At 40.4% G+C, this 11,385-nt stretch overlaps 1 non-coding gene across 1 annotated transcript; it reads right to left on the reverse strand.

Moving 5' to 3' along the window:
- Positions 1–481: 481 nt before the first annotated feature.
- On the reverse strand, positions 482–588 carry LOC126804335 (small nucleolar RNA R71). The gene has a single exon (XR_007673249.1). It is a non-coding gene; the product is annotated as a small nucleolar RNA R71 (small nucleolar RNA).
- Between the last annotated feature and the right edge of the window lie 10,797 nt (positions 589–11,385).

Consider the following 11,385-nt stretch of genomic DNA (forward strand, 5'->3'; position numbering starts at 1 on the left):
AAGCAATTCAAACTTAAACTCTTCACCTAGATCAGAAGAAGAGGAAGATCTGTCCTTTCCATTCGTCTTCAATTCAGACTTAGACACAATTGCGGGCCGTGACATAATTCCTGTTGGTGCTCCAATGGCACTTAAGAATGCATTCATTCCTACCACCCCGGAATCACCTTCATGCATTGCTTTCACTCCACCTGATGAAGCTAACTTCTCCATTCCTGTTCAATTGCTTGGGCAGCTGCCTAAGTACTCTGGTTCATCAATGGAAGACCCTAATGTTCACCTTAGGGAGTTCTTGGACATTTGCAAGCTCCAATCGATTCATCACCTTTCTCAAGAAGGTTTGAGGTTGCTCTTGTTCCCATTTACCCTTAAAGATGATGCTAAACGTTGGTTGTATTCTTTGCCTGCAGGAATCATCACTACATGGGACGAAATGACTAGGAGGTTCTTGAAGCAATTCTTCCCTGCTCAACTCACAAAAAGACTTAGGAGGGAGATTCAGAACTTCACTCAAAAGGATGGTGATTCACTCTATGAGGCTTGGGAGGAATTTCAGGAACTACAAAGGAAGTGCCCTCACCATGGTATTTCGTTGGATGACTTGGTGCAATTCTTCTATGAAGGACTCGACACCACCAATAAGAGCATGGTGGACTCGGCATGTGGCTGCACATTCATGAACAAAACCGGTCAAGAAGCTTACACCTTGATCGATGACTTGGCTGACAACAATCGCCAATTTAGTTCCAAGGAGAAGAGAGGAAGCAAGCGCCGTGGGGTGTATGATGTTGATGCAAGGAATCAGATGGCTACTTTAGAAAGGAAGCTTGACGTGCTAGTCAAGGCATTCAATGGTTCGAGCATCAACCCTCAAGCATGCGGCATTTGTTCTTTCAAAGACCACACGACTGACAATTGTCCAAATGGTGCAATGACTGAAGAAGAGTTGAACTTTATGGGGCAACAAAGGCCTAGGTACGATCCATACTCGAACACATACAATCCTGGACTTAGAGACCATCCAAATTTTCGTTGGAGCAACAATCCTCAACCATCCAATGCTCAAGGTCAAGGACCTCGTCCTTCAGGTTTGTTTGTGAGGCCTCAGGTACCTCAAGGTTCTGCTCCCTTTAACTCTAATGTTCATGGTTCGAATAATGCATCTTCACCTAATTATGATGAACTTTTGAAGTCTCTTGCTCAAGGGCAACAAAATCTAAACTCTGCTACTCAAGCTTTAGTTACAGGTCAACAAGCTCATTCTAAGGATATAACCGAGCTTAAGAAGCAGATGGGACAAGTGATCGATTTCATGGGCAAGATCCATGAAGGAGGGAAGTTGCCGAGCCAAACTGAGCCTAATCCGAACGTGAAGGCCATGGTGACACGAAGTGGGAGGACCTTGGATGCTCCATTGCAGCAACACAAGAAGGCCGTGCCTTCTAAGAGACAAGAGGCCGAGAATTACAATGTCAAAGACTTAGAGAAGGACCCTGCCTCCTCTAAAGCCAATAATGCCGTGCCTCTAGCAAAAGAAGATCATGCCGTGCATGACAAAGGTAAGGATCCTAACTCTAGTGGTTTGGTTTCAGCTAATGATCTTCCTCGTGTTCCCTTCGCTAGTAGATTTGCAAAGCAAAAGAAGGATGACTCTGATCAAGCCATGCTCGACATTTTCAAGAAAGTGGAAGTGAACATGCCTCTTATTGAATGCATACAACAAAATCCTAAGTATGCTAAGTTTTTGAAAGAATTGTGCACCAATAAGAGGATGACTCGAGAGAAGGAGGTTGTCACAATGAGTGAGACGGTTTCTGCCGTGCTCCAAAGGAAGCTACCACCAAAACTTAAGGATCCAGGGAGTTTTTCTATCCCTTGTACAATCGGAAACATGACATTTGAAAAGATAATGTTAGACTTAGGTGCATCTATTAATGTAATGCCGCACTATATCTATGAGAACCTAGGTCTAGGTGATTTGAAACGTGATAATGTTGTGATTCGATTGGCTGATTGTTCCAACAAAGTCCCTTTGGGCTATGTTGAAGATGTTCTTGTGCAGGTTTCGAGCTTGATCTTTCCTGCCGACTTCTATGTCATTGACATGGAGCCAACAGAGGCAGATGACAAGGAGGTGCCTATCTTGTTAGGCCGCCCCTTCATGAGGACTGCACGAACGAAAATAGATGTGTTTAGTGGATCGCTCACCTTTGAGTTCGATGGTGAAGTGATTAGCTTCAACATCTTTGAAGCTATGAGGTATCCTCTTTCGGAGTTAAGTGATTGTTTTTCAGTTGATATACTTGATTCCCTTGCAGATAACTATCTAGATACCTTGACAAATGACGAGTTGGCACTCACCATTGCCCAAGGGGCCGGATTAACAAGTGATAGTTCTAACATTTCGGTGTTAGAAGCAAAAGATGCCGTGCCATCCTTCATTCATGAGACCGTGACCTCCCTTGAGGTTGCACGTGAGGTAAGTTTTGTCTCTCCTAGTCCAATTCTCTTAACTACTAACAAGAATCTTCCTTCTGTGGTGCAAGCTCCGAAGCTTGATCTCAAGGTTCTTCCGGACCACTTGAAGTATGCGTTTCTAGGAGAAGAGGATACATTGCCCGTGATCATTTCATCTGCACTAAATGAGGAGCAAGAAGAGAGATTGATTGAAGTGTTGAAGAGACACAAGACGGCAATAGGATGGACCTTAGCCGACATCAAGGGGATAAGTCCTACCATGTGTGTGCATCGAATATTGCTAGAAGATGGTGCCAAACCAACCAAGGAAGGTCAGAGACGCCTTCACCCACCAATGATGCAAGTTGTAAAGGATGAAATCACCAAGTTGCACGATTGTGGCGTGATCTACCCCATCTCGGATAGTAGGTGGATCTCTCCTATTCAAGTTGTGCCAAAGAAGTCAGGCATCACGGTGGTGAAGAACAAGGACAACGAGTTGGTGCCTCAAAGGACGGTGACCGGACATAGAGTATGTATTGACTATAGGAAGCTCAATGCGACAACAAGGAAGGACCACATGCCATTGCCATTCATTGATCAAATGCTTGAAAGGTTAGCTGGTCACTCTTTCTATTGTTTCCTTGATGGATATAGTGGATACAACCAAATAAGTGTTGCGGAAGAAGATCAAGAGAAGACTACATTCACATGCCCTTTTGGTACGTTTGCCTATCGTCGCATGCCTTTTGGTTTGTGCAACGCCCCAGGTACGTTTCAACGTTGTATGTATCACATTTTCTCTGAGTATATTGGTTCTAAAATTGAAGTTTTCATGGATGATTTCTCTGTCTATGGTGAAGATTTCGAAACTTGCCTTGAAAATGTTGAACTAGTGCTTAAACGTTGTGAAGAAACTAACTTGGTTTTGAATTGGGAAAAATGTCACTTTATGGTCACGCAAGGCATTGTCTTAGGTCATATTGTTTCATCTAGAGGAATTGAGGTTGATAAGTCTAAAATAGATCTTGTGCGTCACTTACCCCTCCCCACGAGTGTGAGGGATGTTCGATCGTTTCTTGGACATGCAGGTTTCTATCGTAGGTTTATCAAAGATTTTTCCAAGATTGCGAGACCAATGAGTTCATTGCTTCAAAAAGACGTCCCATTCAACTTTGATGATGATTGCAAGCATGCATTCGAGACTTTGAAGAAGCTCCTAACTTCAGCACCGATCATGGCACCGCCGGATTGGTCCTTGCCATTCGAGTTGATGTGTGATGCCTCCGACTATGCAGTTGGAGCCGTGCTAGGGCAGAGGAAGGACAAGCAGCCCTACGCCATCTACTATGCCTCACGAACACTCAATGATGCGCAACAAAACTACACCACCACTGAAAAAGAGCTTCTTGCCGTGATCTTTGCTCTAGATAAGTTTCGTTCTTACTTACTTCAATCTAAAGTTATTGTTTACACTGACCATGCAGCTTTGAAGTATTTAATGACAAAGAAGGATGCCAAACCGAGATTGATTCGATGGATTCTTCTACTCCAAGAGTTTGATCTCGAGATCAAGGACTAGAAGGGAAGTGATAATGTTGTGGCGGATCATTTGAGTCGTTTGGTAAGAGATGCCGAGCCCTTGGCCATCCAAGAGAGCTTTCCGGACGAGCAACTCTTTCGAGTTGAGGTAAGTGAGCCATGGTATGCAGATATTGTCAATTATCTTGTTTCTAAGCAATTTCCTGATACATTATCGCATGCACAAAAGAATAGACTAAAGGCATTAGCTAAGTATTATGTTTGGGATGAACCATACTTGTGGAAACATTGTGTTGATCAAATCATTAGGAGGTGTGTCCCTGAACATGAACATCAATCTATACTTACGTTTTGCCATTCTGAATCTTGTGGAGGACATTTTGGTTCACGTAGGACTGCTCTTAAGGTGTTAGAATGTGGTTTCTTTTGGCCTACAATTTTCAAAGATGCATATCATTTTTGCATGACTTGTGATAGGTGCCAACGTATGGGAAACTTAGGATCTAGAGATCAAATGCCTATGACACCGATTATATATGTCGAAATTTTTGATTGTTGGGGTATTGATTTCATGGGACCTTTTCCTAGCTCAAATGGTTACTTATACATACTCGTTTGTGTTGACTATGTTTCGAAATGGGTGGAAGCAAAGGCCACCCGGACTAATGATTCTCGAGTTGTTGCAGATTTCCTTCGTTCTAACATTTTCTCTAGGTTTGGTATGCCGAGAGTTATCATTAGTGATGGAGGATCTCACTTTTGCAACCGGACCATTGAGGCGTTGTTGAAGAAGTATGGAATTAAGCATAAGGTTGCTACGCCTTATCACCCTCAAACAAGTGGACAAGTAGAGCTATCTTATCGTGAGATCAAGAGAATTTTAGAGAAGTCTGTTGGACCATCACGCAAGGATTGGTCTCAACGATTGGATGATGCTCTTTGGGCCTATAGGACGGCATACAAGACTCCCCTAGGCATGTCACCATTTCGACTAGTCTATGGCAAGGCGTGCCATCTTCCCGTGGAGCTTGAACATCGTGCATGGTGGGCTGTGAAGAATTTTAACATGGACATTGATGAGGCCGGATTACATAGGAAGTTGCAATTGCATGAGCTTGAAGAGATTAGGAATGAGGCCTATGATTCGGCAATGGTTTACAAGGAGAAGACTAAGACATTCCATGACCGCATGATTAGGAAGAAACACTTTGTCGTTGGGCAGAAAGTTCTTTTGTTTAATTCTCGACTTAGATTGTTTCCGGGCAAGCTCCGTTCTAGGTGGCTTGGACCGTTTGTTGTTACTAATTTTTTTCCTTCTGGTGCTATTCAGATCAAAAGCATGGTGCATGGAAAGGAATTCACGGTCAATGGACATCGCTTGAAGCCGTACTATGATAATTTCGTGGAACACAATGTGGAGGAGACGTCTCTCCTTGATCCTACGGCAAGCAAGTGATGATTTGAAGATAGTCTAGGCTATAGACTCTAAACTTAAGCCAATGAAGGAGCCATCAACGAGTGTTTGCATTTTCTTACCCCTTAACTCTTTCTAATTTTCGTTGCTTATCATATTGTACATTGAGGGCAATGTAAGTTTTAAGTGTGGGGTGGGGTATTCATCATTCGTTGTATTCTATTGTTTGCTGCTTATGTGTTTCAATTTTGTGTTTTGATTTTCGAAATCTTAGTGTCATTTTGGTTCTGTTTTTCGATTTTTAAGTTGTTTAGTTGTTTTGTTTTTGTTTTGAGTCCTAGGTATGCCTTTAACTGTCTAGGATGAGTTGATCTTTGAATTTATGGTTGATAGATGATCATGATATTGAATTGAACTTAATTGTTATTTGATGGTTAATCGATGTGTAGATTTTGTACGAACATGTAGTAGATGAGGATTTTGAAACTTAGGTACAGAATGAGCATGTTCCTTACTTGTTTGAATTCATGTAACCTATGTGAGATTCGAGCCATATATATGTGCCTTTCTTTGGAGAGTTTTATCTATCGTTTCTTGGCTTTATAACCTCATTACATCTATTTTGATCAATTCATATGCCATAGAATTGCAATGAACTAGAGAATGCTAGAACTTACTTTGTGAAACTTTCGAAGCTTTATGTCATAATATACTCTGATTTTGAAAATGATTGTTGGATCTTTTTAGGATTTCCACCACTTAGCCAAAAAGCCGTATATCCCTATTTGAGCCCTGCTTGGGACACCTTAGTGTTAACCCTTTGAGCCTACGTTAAGCCTTTTCTTTCGTTACCAACATGTTATATCCTTGCTTAGTGTAGTTATATCTCTACCTTGTCTTTGAGGCTTGGCAGAGCCGATTTTGGATGTTAATATGGAGTGATGATTTGATTCAAGTGTGGGGTTATGCTATTGTGTGTATGTTATGCCTTGAAAAGAGAATGAAAAGAAAGAAAAATGTATTGAAGCCGTGAGAAAAGAAAGATTCATGATGCACGGCAAGAAAAGAAAGAAAAATATGAAAGAAAGTATGATGAAAGATCTCGGCATACATACTTGTTTATGTGAATTTGGAGTTGTGATGTATTTTGTTGAAGGCTCAATAATGTTATACTTTAGCCTTTGTTCATTTTCACAATGTTTAAAGTGAAGAATGGGTCCAACATGATGATATTTGGCCCCTGTTTTATGGAGTATGGCGACATAAGGTGGATGTTTTGCTCTGCTAAGTCTTGAGGATGACCTTTGTGATTCCTTTACCTTGAAAATATATCCATGCCGAGCCTAAGCCTACCCTTTTCTAAAGATCCGCATGATTCTTAAAATGAGTAGTCCTTGATTTGTGGAGTTTGTTTCATGAGTAAGCATATGGTTTGGGTTCATTTGTGCATATGATTGGTATCTTTCATGAGGTTTTCGATTTTCACTATGTTCATAACTCTTGTGTGTGAAAAGCTTTTAAGCATATGCCATGTTCTTGAGAGAAAAGATTTGGAGTGCATATCCTATGTGAGTTGAATTTGAACTTGTTTTGAACATGTCGAGCTTAATATCATCTTTGTTTCTGCCATGTCTTACTTGTTAAACGAAATCTCATGTTTATTAACCATTGAATTCATCTTATCTATTTCGATTGAGTGTTATTCTTGATGCTATGAGTTTGAAGATCTCTGAGACAAAAAGTTGAAGGCATTAGAATGTTGTGTCGTTAGTTATGTTGTTTTGATTTTCGTTTTATGTTTTGATTTCTACTTTTAGTGTTTGCTAAGGGACTAGCAAAGTCTAAGTGTGGGGTTGTTGATAGGAGCACGAAGTGTGACGTTCTTAATGTATATATGCCCTATTCTTATGCTTTGCTACTTCTTATTTAGTTGTTTTAGGTTCATATTTGTCATATGTATGTTCTAGGTAGAGCTATTTCGATTCTAGATGATTTGATGATGAAATTGTGCTAAGTGTTAGAACTCCTGATTGGGCTAGGATTCCTTACTCGACTAGGACTCTACTTTCCTATTTTCATTCTTTCCTATTCCTTAATCGACGATTTCTTTTCAGGAAAGACAAATCATATTTGGAAAGAAAGGAGAGTTGCCGAGTTGCATTCCTGGTTGAACAAGGAAATCATATTCGAGTTGAAGAAGGAGAAGAGGAGGCCGGCCTAGCTACTCCTAGTTGGATCAAGAAATTGCCGTGCAGCCCTTAAAGAGATCTCCCTATTGAACTTGGTTTCCTACATCAAGTTGGATATGGAGTACATAAATCAAATCCATAACAAAGAGGATTTCAGTTTCCCAATTGGATTCTATTTCCTTTTGGCACGCAAGAAGGCTTCCTACACCTCTATATATAGAGGCCGGCCTCTCCATTCAGCAACATCATCAACCCTACACCTCTACCAAGGATGGATCATGCATTTAGGGTTCTAAGCAGTAACCTAAACTCATAGACACTTAACACATTCAATCACAACCAAGCAGCCATAATCCAAATTCTAACATGTTCATCTTAATCATGTAATCCCAAAGCCATGCACATTGAATTCATCAAGTATGTCACTTACTTAACCAACAACCATGCAATTCGAAAATCACATAAACAAGAATAAACATGTTCTTAGCATAAGTCTTTAATCCAACAACCTAAATATCATGCTACAAGCATAGTCATAACACATAGGCATCGAAATTCAATCATACATACATACATTCGGCAGAAAACCAAAACAGAAATTCCATAAAACCTAAACAATTTTCGAATCCTTTATATAAAAAGGGCCAAATATCCTCATGTTGGACCCATTCATCACTTTAAACATTGTGAAAATGAACAAAGGCTAAAGTATAACATTATTGAGCCTTCAACAAAATACATCACAACTCCAAATTCACATAAACAAGTATGTATGCCGAGATCTTTCATCATACTTTCTTTCATATTTTTCTTTCTTTTCTTGCCGTGCCATATATCTTTTCTTTTCTGTTTCTCACGGCATCAATACCTTTTTTCCTCTTTTTCATACTCTTTTCACGGCATAACATACATACAATAGCATAACCCCATACTTGAATCAAATCATCACTCCATATTAACATCCACAATCGGCTCTGCCAAGCCTCAAAGACAAGGTAGAGATATAACTATACTAAGCAAGGATATAACATGTTGGTAATGAAAGAAAAGGCTTAACGTAGGCTCAAAGGGGTAAACACTAAGGTGTCCCAAGCAGGGCTCAATTAGGGATATACGGCTTTTTGGCTTTAAGTGGTGGAAATCCTAACAAGATCCAACAATCCTTTTCAAAATCAGAGTATATTATGACATAAAGCTTCGAAAGTTTCACAAAGTAAGTTCTAGCATTCTCTAGTTCATTGCAATTCTATGGCATATGAATTGATCAACATAGATGTAATGAGGTTATAAAGCCAAGAAACGATAGAATAAAACTCTCCAAAGAAAGGCACAAGTATATGGCTCGAATCTCACATAGGTTACATGAATTCAAACAAGTAAGGAACATGCTCATTCTGTACCTAAGTTTCAAAATCCTCATCTACTACATGTTCGTACAAAATCTACACATCGATTAACCATCAAATAACAATGAAGTTCATTCCAATATCATGATCATCTATCAACCATAAATTCAAAGATCAACTCATCCTAGACAGTTAAAGGCATACCTAGGACTCAAAACAACAACAAAACAACAAAACAACTTAAAAATCGAAAAACAGAACCAAAATGACACTAAGATTTCGAAAATCAAAACATAGAATTGAAACACATAAGCATCAAACAATAGAATTCAACGAATGATGTAAACCCCACCCCACACTTAAAACTTACATTGCCCTCAATGTACAATATGATAAGCAACGAAAATTAGAAAGAGTTAAGGGATAAGAAAATGCAAACACTCGTTGATGGCTCCTTCATTGGCTTAAGTTTAGAGTCTATAGCCTAGACTATCTTCAAATCATCACTTGCTTGCCGTAGGATCCAGGAGAGACGTCTCCTCCACATTGTGTTCCACGAAATTGTCATAGTACGGCTTCAAGCGATGTCCATTGACCGTGAATTCCTTTCCATGCACCATGCTTTTGATCTGAATAGCACCAGAAGGAAAAACATTAGTAACAACAAACGGTCCAAGCCACCTAGAACGGAGCTTGCCCGGAAACAATCTAAGTCGAGAATTAAATAAAAGAACTTTCTGCCCAACGACAAAGTGTTTCTTCCTAATCATGCGGTCATGGAATGTCTTAGTCTTCTCCTTGTAAACCATTGCCGAATCATAGGCCTCATTCCTAATCTCTTCAAGCTCATGCAATTGCAACTTCCTATGTAATCCGGCCTCATCAATGTCCATGTTAAAATTCTTCACAGCCCACCATGCACGATGTTCAAGCTCCACAGGAAGATGGCACGCCTTGCCATAGACTAGTCGAAATGGTGACATGCCTAGGGGAGTCTTGTATGCCGTCCTATAGGCCCAAAGAGCATCATCCAATCGTTGAGACCAATCCTTGCGTGATGGTCCAACAGACTTCTCTAAAATTCTCTTGATCTCACGATTAGATAGCTCTACTTGTCCACTTGTTTGAGGGTGATAAGGCGTAGCAACCTTATGCTTGATTCCATACTTCTTCAACAACGCCTCAATGGTCCGGTTGCAAAAGTGAGATCCTCCATCACTAATGATAACTCTCGGCATACCAAACCTAGAGAAAATGTTAGAACGAAGGAAATCTGCAACAACTCGAGAATCATTAGTCCGGGTGGCCTTTGCTTCCACCCATTTCGAAACATAGTCAACACAAACGAGTATGTATAAGAAACCATTTGAGCTAGGAAAAGGTCCCATGAAATCAATACCCCAACAATCAAAAATTTCGACATATATAATCGGTGTCATAGGCATTTGATCTCTAGATCCTAAGTTTCCCATGCGTTGGCATCTATCACAAGTCATGCAAAAATGATATGCATCTTTAAAAATCGTAGGCCAAAAGAAACCACATTCTAACACCTTAAGAGCAGTCCTACGTGAACCAAAATGTCCTCCACAAGATTCAGAATGGCAAAACGTAAGTATAGAATGATGTTCATGTTCAGGGACACACCTCCTAATGATTTGATCAACACAATGTTTCCACAAGTATGGTTCATCCCAAACATAATACTTAGCTAATGCCTTTAGTCTATTCTTTTGTGCATGCGATAATGTATCAGGAAATTGCTTAGAAACAAGATAATTGACAATATCTGCATACCATGGCTCACTTACCTCAACTCGAAAGAGTTGCTCGTCCGGAAAGCTCTCTTGGATGGCCAAGGGCTCGGCATCTCTTACCAAACGACTCAAATGATCCGCCACAACATTGTCACTTCCCTTCTTGTCCTTGATCTCGAGATCAAACTCTTGGAGTAGAAGAATCCATCGAATCAATCTCGGTTTGGCATCCTTCTTTGTCATTAAATACTTCAAAGCTGCATGGTCAGTGTAAACAATAACTTTAGATTGAAGTAAGTAAGAACGAAACTTATCTAGAGCAAAGATCACGGCAAGAAGTTCTTTTTCAGTTGTGGTGTAGTTTTGTTGAGCATCATTGAGTGTTCGTGAGGCATAATAGATGGCGTAGGGCTGCTTGTCCTTCCTCTGCCCTAGCACGGCTCCAACTGCATAGTCGGAGGCATCACACATCAACTCGAATGGCAAGGACCAATCCGGCGGTGCCATGATCGGTGCTGAAGTTAGGAGCTTCTTCAAAGTCTCGAATGCATGCTTGCAATCATCATCAAAGTGAAATGGAACGTCTTTTTGAAGCAATGAACTCATTGGTCTCGCAATCTTGGAAAAGTCCTTGATAAACCTACGATAGAAACCTGCATGTCCAAGAAACGATCGAACAT

This window comes from Argentina anserina, unplaced genomic scaffold (assembly GCF_933775445.1).
Source record: "Argentina anserina unplaced genomic scaffold, drPotAnse1.1, whole genome shotgun sequence".
NCBI classification, from domain to species: domain Eukaryota; kingdom Viridiplantae; phylum Streptophyta; class Magnoliopsida; order Rosales; family Rosaceae; genus Argentina; species Argentina anserina.